The sequence below is a fragment of the Acartia tonsa genome, chromosome 9, assembly GCF_053477335.1.
Source record: "Acartia tonsa isolate MP-2025a chromosome 9, ASM5347733v1, whole genome shotgun sequence".
NCBI classification, from domain to species: Eukaryota; Metazoa; Arthropoda; class Copepoda; order Calanoida; family Acartiidae; genus Acartia; species Acartia tonsa.
In genome coordinates, this window is record NC_137268.1 from 47,801,308 (window position 1) to 47,814,727 (window position 13,420).

The 13,420-nt window shown below is 37.7% G+C and overlaps 1 protein-coding gene across 4 annotated transcripts in view; it reads left to right on the plus strand.

Annotated features, from left to right (window-relative positions):
• LOC145329104 (calcium-activated potassium channel slowpoke-like) overlaps nt 1-13,420 on the plus strand; it is a 282,479-nt gene that overhangs the window by 24,552 nt on the left and 244,507 nt on the right. The window lies entirely within an intron of this gene.

A 13,420-nucleotide genomic window follows, 5' to 3' on the forward strand; every position in this document is an offset into this window, starting at 1 on the left:
ATTTAGAATTTTTTTTAATTTTGGTGCTACCCAACCGACTTTGACCGGACACCACGACCGACACAGACCAGATATCCTAATAAAATTAACTCTTGCCGACGCATAATTACTAAACTTAAAAAGTCATGAAGTAACAGCTCTCCATCTTACCTACAAAAAAAATGACATTGAAAAAACAAGAGGGGGGGGTCAATATGACCCCCCCCCCCCGATCTGTAAGGGTTAAGAAACATGTAATATTATTGGTCCTACGACAAACGCAGGAGTCCCAAACGTCGGAGTGGACAAACGTCGGAGTGGACACTTAACCTAACCTAACCTATTTTAGACCATATTATAGGTTTTTAAATGCTTAACCCCTGCGGGGGGCTTATTTGTTAATTAATTTCTTAACCTAACCTAATCCGTATAGAAATACTTAATAAAATTAATATCTTAACCCTCCTGCGTTTGTCCACTCCGACGTTTGGGACTCATGCGTTTGTCCTGGAACCTTTATAACAATATTAAATTAAAACTAATCCAAGATATTCTGTTATAAAAATGTGTCAGTTGATTGTAAAGCAGAAGTAAAAAAAGAGAAAAAAAATTGCCGTCTAACATAAAAAGTGTACATTTGAATTAAGTCAAGACTTATTCAACATAATCAACATAGTAGTGTAAAGTGTGTTACCTTATTATATGTTTCATCATTATTTGGCCACAACTCAGTCAAAGATGCTTTTTAAATAGACCTTTTTCGACCTAAGAAATTTTTTGAAGATCATTTATTTCTACCCAATATTGTGTTTCTGTATAATCAAAGCATAAATCCCTTCAAGAACATTTAATTCAACAGAAGTATAAATAAGTATTTCTTATTATTGATTTAATCTATAATACAAAGTAGAACGATGTCTGTCTGTCCGTCTGACCGTCTGTCCGTCTGTCTGTCTAGATAAGATAAGATAAGATAAGATTTATTTTCCTCAAAGGTACAACATATTTTATTAGATATATATCATACGTTAAGTTACTATGCTTTGATTGGTTTGATTCTTCTTTTTTGTATGTTTGGTGCAGGTTTGATAGCAATATACATAATAACTATTATTAAGTACCTAGCATGGAATTGACCGAACTTCGTCTCCACCTAGTTGCCAGGCCAGTTCGAATATGATAAAAATAACATTTTTACAAGAAAAATTCCATGCAACATTGTACCAGATAGTTGGCATAACCCATTTAGGGTTGTGGAGCCACTGGTGTACTTTGACGCTTGCCAAGCCGATACAATGTTATATGTGCAAATAAATAATAAATAATCTTAACAATGATATAATACAATATCTTGCTGTGTATTTCAGACATCCTCCTACTATCAGTTGCAACTTCTCCAAGCATAAATTCGGAACAATTAGGGAACCAAAACCTTCAAAAGAAGTCGCTATTCCCGTTGTGATCCCTTTTCAGCTCTACCTAGACAGTTTCCTTTGTAACAAATTATTTTCATCATAGAGTGGAGTTATGTCCGGGTCTAAGGACATCTCCACACCAATAATTACAGGATAACGATAAATATCGCGACAACGCTGGTCCAATCCAAAAATCCAAAAATAAAATAAGATACTCTAATATATAACTTATCATGTACCTAAGTGAACAAGGTGTAATGATTGGTTTCGATTCCTACGGAATCTGATTTTTGTTTCTTGAGAATGGATATAATAATCCTCTGATGTACAAATGTACAAAATAAAAATAGGTCATGTGCGATTCCTACGGAATCTGATTTTGGTATTTTGAGATAATGGGAATGTATCCCTAGATGTGTAAGGTTCGATTCCTCCGGAATCTGATTTTTATGTTTTGAGAACTGGTCACAGCATAGCTGTGAATGGGGCATCAATATGAGGGGGGTGGGAGAGGGGGGGGGGGGAGGTGAGGGGAGAGTGGTTTGTGCTCGAAAAAAAACGTTTACATTAATCCATTAATCTCACTTTTTGAGAGGGAAGGGTAAAAGTGGGTCATGGTAAGATAAAAGATAAAAAGAAGGTGGCGTGCTATTGCGCGCACAATTTTATCATAGCTTAGCTTTTAGTGGAGTTTTAATCTTACTGTTGTTTAGGCACGAAAATGTTTGGAGAGGAAGAATACCAACAAATGTGGCAGCCGCTACGCAATAGATTGACAATAACATATCAACGACTTCTCAATATAGTTAATGGTGACAATGTCAGTGAGGAAGTGCGTCGTGAGGTAGCCCGTCTACTATACCATCAAGGTTATCTAGAAACCGAGTTGGCACTCACTCTGTACAACCCAAACAAGGACTCTGAGTATCATGAGACTAAATTAGGTGAAATTGCTCAGCGGATAACTATACAAGAGGGGGCCTGTCTCCAACTGTAGCTCCAGAAAGTGGCCATTACCGGTCGGGACCAGTTATGGTCAAGTTCTCTGCGACTTCATATACAAGATATCCGCAAAAATATCCGCGAAAACATCCGCAAACATCCACAAAAAACAACAATAATCAACAGAAAAAAAAAGCTGCAAAATCGTTACAAGATGTGTCTGATATGGCTATATAAAAAAAAAAACTGTTTTGTGAGAAATAATACTTTTAAAATTTGAAAATTTTGAAAAAAAAAAAAAAAAAACTTGAAAAATTTGTAAAAATATAATTTAAATTTACCATAAACTCATCGATTTGTTTTAATTAATAAATAATAAATCCTAGATATCTTGTTATGAACTTTCTTTTTATTATTTGAAAAATGTATAAAGCAATAGGATGTCTGTTAATATGTTAATATGTTGCTATGGAATAATCTTGTATTAGCATCAAAAAATAAGGATAAAAAATATAGGTTGATGAAGTGAGAGACTAGTTAATTAAGGGAGAGAAATCAAGGAATTGAAAAGGTATTGGGGAGGAGGGGGGGAAAAACGAAGAGAAGAAAATGGGGCGTGGTGAGTGGTTTGTGCGCGGTCGTGGCTACCAGCCAGACAGACGGAGCGGCGCTTATCTTTTGGTATGTGCATGTATTTGGGGGGGGGGGGGGGTAGAGGAAAATATGGGGTGGGGGGAAGAGTGGTTTCCTGGTATAGCACAGCAGAATAAAGAAAATGAAAATGAAAATGAAAAAGGGGCAATGAAAAAGGGCGGGAGGGAAACAATTGATTGTAAAGCATAGGGGAAAATTGCGCGGGAAACGGAAGTGGGGAAAGTGTTATTACTAATTAATAATTTGAAATAAAGATTGCATAATGCATGGTATTAAACACAAAGGGGGTATAAATATGGGGTAGGTAAGGTCAAGGGTCAATTGTTTCCAAGATGTCAGATCAAGAAGAAGAAGTAGGACAAGGCCAAGGTGCTATACCAGACGGGGCGCCGGAAATTCCGGAGGATGCTGGAGGTGAGGAAAATGTTCCCCTCCATGATCAGGTGCAGGAGCTCATCGCTATGCTCAATTCTAGCGATGAAGTCGATGATCCTGTACCCGTGCACGGCGTCCAGCAGCTGCTAAACCTCGCGGCAGTGCCTGATCTACTCCCATTTCCGGGGGTAGACAGGCGCTGTCTGGACCTCTGGTTTATGGTCAAGCGCAGGTTGATGGGCGTTGTGCACGAGGGCGACATGCTGATGTGGCGGAGATTCCGCAACGATGCCATCGATGAGGAAGTCCTCCGCATGCTGTATTCCAACTATGGGTTGGTCGTGAGGTTAATATCAGTAATGCCCACGTATGCCCGTTCCTTCCAGGCCAACATGGACGCCATCGCCACAATGGACCGTCTGGTCACCGTCCAGCAGGACCTTCTGGAGGAGCTGCTCCAACAGGAACCAGACGTCCTCGACGACTCCAGCGACTACGACGAGTAGATGGCTATGCCCACTACTCATGAGCTTAACCAGTCTGCGATAGTCATCATAATAAATTTCGATATCTAAATTTAAATAAATAAAATATATTTTCGGCCAAAATTCAATCAAAACTTTGTTATTTTTTATTATATAGATAGATAGAGGTTGCGCGATTCTTTAGCTACTGGAAAGAATAATATAAAGTCAAATGTAAAATGTATAACAGTAAAATGGATAAAAAACAAACTATGCCAAGCTACTCTATACTTGGGTATGTGTGTGTCGGTTCCTACGGAACCTATTCGGTGTGATTTGAGGTTAAGGAAATGCAGTTTTAATATATTTTAACAAAATAGTTTAATGCTTACAGAAAGTCGAGGGCTAAAAAGTACTAAAAAGTACGGATAGAAACTTGGTTAAAACAAAATTCAGATTCAAAATTCAAAATTCAAAAGAGCAGAGTTTTAACATTGGAAAAGCATTTGATGAGTAAAAGAAAGAAAGAAAATATTTGCACTTTAAAACTCAATCTTATTTAGGTAATAAGTAAAACATTTTTGCTTGAAAATATTTTTATTATCAATTAGTTTAATTTCAAGTGGAAGGTTGTTAAAAATAGTTGGGAAAGAGTTAAGAGGGGCGTGCAGGAGAAAGTTTCTATTGGTGCCCGGCTCGTAAGCAAAGTTGTTCCTGTTCCTTGTGCCATACGTATGTCTGTCTTGAACAAAGTTCCAAGTGTTTTCAAAGATTTTGGGAAAAATGCCTGATTTATAGGCGTGCATGAATTTACAAACATTGAATTCAATTAATAGGTTGAATGGAAGTATGCCATTAGATTTTAAAAATTCAGCTGTGTGAGCTCTGCTTGGCAAGTTTTCAATTATTCTAATGGCTTGCTTTTGTAACTTAATAATTGGTGCTAACAGATACATAGGGCAGGCAGTGAACAGGAGACAACAATATTCGATATTCGACTTAATGTAAGACGTATAGAGTAGCTTTAGGTGTTTCTTATCCAACAAATGACGCATTACTTTCATACTATAAATTATTTTAGACACTTTGCTATAGACTTTTTCAAGATGATAAGAAAACTTCATTTTCTCGTCCAATTGAATTCCTAAATGTTTGATACTACCCTCGTTGGTACCGCTCACAAGATCCAACTTAGTGATTTTTGACTCATCATTTTCATTGTGATTGTTCATGTTTACATAAACTTCGAAGTTGGTCTTAGCAGCGAGCTCAGCGGGGGTGAGTATCTCTCGGGGGGAGGAAAAGACCATACATTTGGTCTTGCGGGGGTGTATGAGAAGCTTATTGGCATTGTACCATTGGGTCAGTCTGGGGACAAGCTCCCTTGCAAGGTTAATTAATTGAATAATATTCTGCTTTTCAATGAAGCCCACTGCGTCATCAGCAAAGAGATTGATTAGGATCTCTTCACTGCATGAAACTAGGTCATTGATAAAAATCAAAAAAAGAATTGGCCCCAGGACTGACCCCTGAAGTACGCCAATGATAATGAATTCAATAGTAGAAGAGAAAAGGCCCTTAAAAAATACACGCTGCTTCCTATTTGAATAATAACTACGGAACCACTCGAGTGCAACCCCCCTTATCCCTGAATTCTCCAGTTTGCTAAAAAGGATGTCCCTATTTATCATGTCGAAACACTTCCTTATGTCCAAAAATATGGCCATGCAGGAAGCGTTTCGACTGAGTGCTTGGGTGATCATTGTGCTTAAGTTCAGTACATTGTGAAAGGTTGAGATCCCTTTCATGAAGCCAAACTGGCGATTGCTAAAAAAAGACCTATCCTCTAGAAACTTAACCAGCGTATCACAGACATATTTTTCGATGGGTTTGGAAAAGTTATCAATGAGAGAAATGCCTCGATGATTATCTGCCTCGCTGAGTGAACCTGATTTGTGAAGGACAACTATTTTAGAAGTTTTCATTTTTTCAGGAAAAGTGCCATTTTGAAGTGATAAATTATAAACATGTGTTAGGGGAGTGGCAATGGTATCAGCACAGCGAGACAGAACATACATCGAGACATCATTGATGTCTGTGGAACGCTTAGGTTTGATGCTACGAATAATATTAATAACTTTGAAGGGGTACAATGGTTCAAAGAAGAGGGAGTCTTGACTTGGGGGTGGTAAGTATTCAAAGAAATTTTTGGGGGTGGAAGGAATTTCAGGCCTTAGGGAAGACCCAATTTGACTAAAATAACGATTAAACTCGTTAGCTATTTCTTGGTCATTTTCAATTTTGTTAGGGCCTACTTGAAGGTATGTGCACTCAGGGGAAGACTTATTAAACCCAATGACTTCCTTAAGAGTTTTCCAAAGTTTTTTCCCATCCCCATTTGCATCTCTTATTTGTTTTCTATAATAGTCAATCTTTGCTCTTCTCACTTGCCTATTGTAATTATTCCTATAGACATTGTAAATACTTTCATTCTCAATTGTTTTATCTTTTAAAAAGTTGCTGTACAAAATATCTCTATGCAATCTACAACGCAATAAGTAATCTGACATGAAAGGCTGCTGGGGCTGGGTACGTTTGTTTTTTCGTTTTTTTCTAACTGGACACTTTTCATTATAAAGTCTCAAAAAGGTTGAAATAAAGTTATCGTAAGCTATGTTTGTGTTGTCCTGACTTAAAACGTGATTCCAGTTAGTGTGGTAGAGTGCATAGTTTAAGGCATCAAAGTTTTCATCATTCAATTCTCTTTTTTCAAAAAAATCTGGAAGTTTAGGTTTATTTACTTTGTCTATTCGGAATGAATTAATAATTGGCAAGTGATCGGAAATTTTTGAAGTTAAAACAAAAGATGACATTAGGTTTTGGATAAAGTTACCTACCCCGAACAAATCAAGAAGGGTTGCAGTGGTTCTAGTAACTCTAGTGGCTCTGGTAACAGTATTTATAATACCGTTAAAAGAAAAAGATTCAATAATTCTCATGGAATTACTGTTTATATTACTTATTTTAAAAAGGTCAAAATTGAAATCTCCTACAATGAAGTAAGGTATATTTAATGCTGCTATTCTATCAATCAAGTCTAAAAAAAGTTCAAAAAATTCCTCGATTTCAGCATTGCTTTGATTGGGTGGGCGGTAGCAATTCAATATACAAAACTTTAGACCATTGTAGGAAATTTTTAAGCAAATAGATTCAAGGATATTTTCTTTAAATGAGAACTTATCAAATAGTTTGTCTACTTTATAATATTTACTTACTAGAATACCCACCCCTCCCCCCCTGTTATTTGATCGGAGTTTAACATGCCAATCATAATTATTAATTCCATAGCAATCCATATTTACATCCTTATTTAGCCATAATTCTTGAAAGCACAGAACATTTAAGTGGATATCATGTTGTCTGAAGAAGTCTACAGTGGAGACAATATCATTATATTTAGAATGTAATGACTGACAATTAATACTAAAAATATTGAGAAGGTTTTCATTGAATGTTTTCAGTTTTTGTACGATACCTTGTTCACTTGAAAAAACACAATTTATTCCGAATTCATTTTCGAAGTCGTTAAAGTAGTCACCGTAAATCGGATTCATAAGATTTAGACCAATGTTATCGTTTAAGTTACCGTTATCCTGGTTAATTTGTTCATTAGGGAGGTTTGTCATGGTCGAGCTGGTCCAGGAGCACCGCAGGAGGAATCGTTTTAACGTCAAGTATGGACATCTGAAACACAGTAGATATTAATGGATAAATAAAGATAGTTAATATACAAAATATTATCGTTGAAACGAAAAAAATTACTATATTTACTATGTTTATTCTGATTGCGTTTAGTTTATGTGTGTGTTGGGGGTGGCAACACATTTAAAAGCTAGTTTAGTTCCCCCTACTCATTTTCATACAAGTTCCATATATTTTATATGCTAATCAGCGGAAAAAAAAGAGAAAAGAAAAGAAAACAGAGGTAATGATTGAGATCATAGTTTTAAGATTAATATGCGACATAGACGCTTTAGCAAATTTAAGTATTGTTTATATAATATTATTATTATTACTATAAAGTCCACGTCATATGGATCAGGATTAACTCAAAAATATTCAAATCGTTCCGAAAATAATAACTATGCTGAATGTTTTTAGTTAGGTACCTTTTTTCGCTGTACAAGATACTTAACTCATGTTGAGATTACCGCCTTTGTTGCTTTCTTGCTTTCTCTAGCTTTGGCCCTCGTGGCAACAGGATCAGAAGGTGCTGAGTCAACGGTAAATGCCCTCGTGGCAACAGGATCAGAAGGTGCTGAGTCAACGGCAAGTGCAGATGCGGCAGATGTGGCAGATGTGGCGGCAGACGCGGCGGCAAGTGCGGCGGCGTGTGCGGTGGTAGGTGCGGCAATAGATGCTGCAGGTACGGCGGCAGACGCGGCGGCAAGTGCGGCAGTAGATGTAGATATGGCGGCGGTCACGGCGGCGGGTGCGGCGGTGAGCGCGGCGGCAGGTGCGGCAGTGAATGCGGCAGTGAATTCTTCGGCAGCAGCGGCGGCGGATGCGGCGGCGGCAGGTGCTGACTGTGTAGCTGGTGCAACGGCGGCATGTGCGGCACTATGTGCGGCGGTTGCGGCGGTTGCAGTTGCGGCACTACTTGCAGCAGAAACTATGGGAGGAAACACAGCCAGGTCCTCAAGAACAGGGGCAGGGGCAGACGTTAAATTGTGTTGAATCGTGTTGGCTGGGTGGGCAGTAATTGTATTAAACTGCCTTCTGTCATCTTCTGTTAAATCAGCCTGGTTCGAGAAGAATGTTTTCCTTTCCTCAGGCGTTAGCTTGTTGAAACGAAGGATTGGCGGTGCTTCAGACAGAAAAAAATCTTCGCTTCCAGGTATGGGTTGAGCCATTTCCTTCAGGTCTTTGCCAAATGGGTTAAGGCAGCGTATCCAGCGGCTGCCGTTCTTGAGTTGAAATTGGACATATTGGCCAGCGACTTTGGCCCTCGAAATCTGGTTGGTGGCATATACAAAGGTCATGGTCTTCCTATTGAGGTCTGACATATCTTGTTTCGCCTGGACTAATCTGTTGGGAAAGAACGGGACCGGTGACGCGTTATTCCTGGGGTTGAACCTCTTGATCTCGGCGTTGTAACGGTCAAGCACAGCCTTCTTATTGTTCATCCACGCGTCGAGGTAGGATCTAGACATAAAACGAAAGATAAAAACGGGGATCTGGCCCTTTGTATATGGGAGCATATGAGCACGCTCAACGATATCACAAAAATGTGAGGGGATATATTCTAATTCCCCTCGTTTAACGGCGGCTTCAAGGGTGGGCCTTATAATGTTTCTGAATATTATAAACTCAGTGATATTTTCACGGCTCCATGGCTGCTGAAAGTTCACTATTCTACAACTCCAATCGCGACATCTTTGCTCTCTTATCGAGTTTTGTAGGAGTTGAAACTTTACGAAATTTTCTCTCGACGATTCGACAGAGTTTAAATAGTCTTTTTGTTGTGTAATCGTGGTCCTAATCGCTTTTTGTTCACTTGCAACAGATTTAGCATCGACGAAATTTTCAATACCTTCGATAGATTGAATTTTAACATTTAAATCTGAGACTCTCAATTTAATATCGTTTATTTCGGTTTTATGGCTGGCAAAAGTACTATGGATAAGCTCATCCCTTACCTTGGCTATATTCGCATCGTATTCTTTAAACTTAACATCCAAAGCTGCGTCCAAATTTGTTTTAAATTTTGACCAATATTCTGGGTTGTCACACGTACTACAGGCCATGATGAAGTGAAGATGGCGGATCCGAGGGTGCTGAGTGAGTGTGTGTCAGCTGACCAATAGTGGGACGCGAAAAAATGTTAGCCAATAGGAGAGCTTATTTGTCGGGAGTACTTTGCGCCGGTAAAATGTTGCCAGACCGATAAATTATCAAAAAATTTAGAGAGTGTTTTCACTATAAATTGTTCATTAAATTAAATTAAAGCGATTAGGTTACACATAAAATTAGATTTTTTAATTCATTAATGTTTTATTTTCACTTTTTGTGTTAACAATTGACCGATACGTTAACACATACACATTGCCAGGCCTAAATACGAGGTGCCCTCTGGCTACAGTGTCTTCCCTTTCCTCCAACTGCGGAGTGACCACGGGCAGTGGGGAGAGGGGAACTAGTTGAGAGAGAGGGGGAAGGTAGAACTGAGCTTAACACATGGGGTAGGGCGGGGAGAGCTTGCAAAATGCGTGTTCTCAGCCCGACTCCCTTAAGATCTCGGTAACCACTGAACCGATCGGATTCTACTCTTCAGGGTATCTAACTATTGGTCCTGTGGTGGTTTTAAGCTATTTTCTCGGGGGGTGGGACACCCCCAACCCTCCCAAAAACCAAAAAATCCCCCCCCATTTTAGGGGCGAAGCCGCTAGTGGTATTATATTTGTGCAATGCATATAAAAGGTAACACCCAAATTTGCCTTTTTTTTTGTAAATTTTCCTCGAAACATGGATATATCTCAAAACTGATTGGTTGGGCTTGTAAAGGATCTATTTGAGTATCTTAGGCCGAAAAAGGTCTATTTTAAAAGCTTTTTTGACTGAGTTGTGGTCAAATAATGATAAAACATACAATAAGGTAACACACTTTAATATCAATCACAAATGAATTATATTTTTACCTTTAAAAGGACTCTCCACAGAAAAATCAACTTTGGATTTTTGAAAATCTAACCTGAAACTATTATTCTCTGTTCAATTTTAGGCATTTTTTGTTTTTGTGGCATCGCGATCGAAGCCCTTTGAAAATTTTGTCCGCCGCCTATTTGTACTGCCGCTATAACAATATATACTACACTTTCCTCCACTCAATATATGTTTGCCGCTAAAGAACATTTGCTCCATTGCAACCGGCCGCTCTACGATTTATCCTCTTCCTTGACTGGACAATCCTGCCGCCTCCATTTTGTGTTTGCCTCCGCCAAATATAACCATCTTTTGCCGCAGTTGCCGCATTCATCGCCCTTCTCCGCCGCTACTCCGCTATACATTGCGTACGTCGCTATGCACAACACCCCCAGCCTCCATTTAATTTCTGAACAAGGGAGAGGGGAGCATGTATTGAAACGCGACGTACAGCAATGAATAGCGGAGTAGCCGCGGAGAAGGGCGATGAATGCGGCAACATAGAAGCTAAAAATCACTAAAGCAGCACAAATTGAATGGCGGGAGGATTCAATTAAAGGAGGTAAAAAATTTCAAAGGGCTTCGATCGCGATGCCACAAAAACAAAAAATGCTTAAAATTGAACAGAGAATAATAATTTCAGGTTAGATTTTCAAAAATCCAAAGTTGATTTTTCTGTGGAGAGTCCTTTTAATTTGAAGTTGAAGGCAATTACTGATAAATCAATTAGAATAAATAAATTATGATTAAGGCCATTGATTAAGACAGGTGTTTTATTCAGGTGTTTGCCATTATCTAGCTTGGTCAAAATAAATTTCTCTGAAGTATACATTTTCTTTTACGTGGACGTTGACAATTATGTCTAAAACATTACAAAAAAGTACTGTAGACAGCTTTCCGCGGACATTAAAATAAAAATTAAAGGATTAAAACCAGTTTTGTTAGCCTCAAGCGGCCGTAGGTCCTCGCAAATAAAACTTCAAGGAACATTGTCTGTAATACGATGGTGTACATGATTTTTCAACATGACTGAGAACCGGTTCTAATCCAGCGGATGTTAATAGGTTTTGTAACCAGTTACATTACCTGGAAAGATAATAAAACAAGGATGACAAAATCCATAAAAGCGAAGCTCTGAAACGGTAGGACAGACGAACATTAACTCTTGTAGAGTGTCAGAACTAAATGTACAAAATATAATTATATAAGTTATGACAAAAATTATACGTAAATTTGTTGCAAAACTTCTTAAATACAAAATACTGTTTTAGGACATACTGACATTTTTAGGACTTGATTATAGAGTTGCTCATAATATTGTAACTTATTATTATAGGAATCATTACTCCAAAAATCAGATCAATCGGATGATTATTGTTATTAATTGTTGTTAAAATGTTAAAAATCAATGTTTAAAATAGACTACGGACATTCTGGTAACGGGTATAGAGTTGCTACGCTTTCTAAATAGTAATTAACTACTACAGGAATCATCATGCAAAGTTTGAAATCGATATGACAATTAAAACATGCCTAAATTAACGAAAAAAGCTATCCGTTACGGACGGACGGACGAACGGACGGACCGACCCTGATTATAGAAAAGCTTCGCTTTTAAAAATGTATTTTCTAAGGAAAATAGTTCTAAATGGCAATAAAGAGACCAATACATCAAGTAAACGGTTTGTTTAATTGCATTTTGTAAAAATAATTATCATATTGATATTTCATGACAAGTAAAGAGGCCATTAAAGTTCATTTTGAGCACAAACATTATGTTTCCTTTCAACAACTAATAACATTTTTATTAAAAGCGAAGCTTTTCTATGATTAGGGTCGGTCCGTCCGTCCGTCCATCCGTCCGAAACGGATAGCTTTTTTCGTTAATTTAGGCATGTTAGAATTGTCCTATCGATTTCAAACTTTGTATAGTTATTCCTGTAGTAGTTAGGTACGATTTAGAAAGCGTAGCGACTCTATAATCATTACCAGTATGTCCGTACGTCCATTTTAAACATGTTGATTTTTTACTTTTTTAACGACAAACTTTGGGACTTTAGTGATTTTTTTTGGGTTGATTTATTGAGTTAAGTGTACAAACGTTTAAACCACTAATTTTTATCTACAGAAGAGGTAACTTGGTGTATCATCGGCCTGTGTCTTATCCCCTGGATCCCTGAAACAATTTAGTGAAGGCAATGGCGTGCAGAGGTTTTTTTCGGGATGTTTTGTCAATGAGTTATGTTCAAAAGATAAAGATCGCCGAAAAGCCTGAAACTATTAGGGAAAAGAAGCACTTTCTTGTTTTTAGTCTGCACAATCCATATTTTCAGAGTTTAATTTGTTTCACAATTAATTCGAGGCTTATTTGCTACTGCCGAGCCCTGGTTTTTAAGCTATTTTTCTGGTTAAATATAAAAAAAAATATTAGTGGAAACGTAAGAAAACAATAAAAAAAATTTTTTTTGTAAAAGTTTCACGGTTAAGGTCTCCACAGTTGTGTTCGTAATTGGCCAATAAAAGTTTACAAATTATTTCCCCTTTTTTCAACCAACTTTTGGTTGCAGTGCATGGATAAGGGATAATTCTATATTAATTTACAAGTTGCTTCGTCCCTACCCTCAAAGGGAAGGTGAGTGATGTCGGACGGGATTTCAAAATAGCTTTAAACCAGCTGACGACATTTATAACGCTTCACAGAAAGTACAACCCATTAAGACCAGTAATTTCCGGGTCTTAAGATTCAAAATAACCTTATTAATTTATATTTTAGGATATGTTAACTTATCACTTTTAATTATTAGAAAAATTTTTTTGCAATAAAGCTTTATATTGTAAGCATAAATTTTTGAGAAAATTTTGTAGTTTTATAAAACGTCACTAAAACAA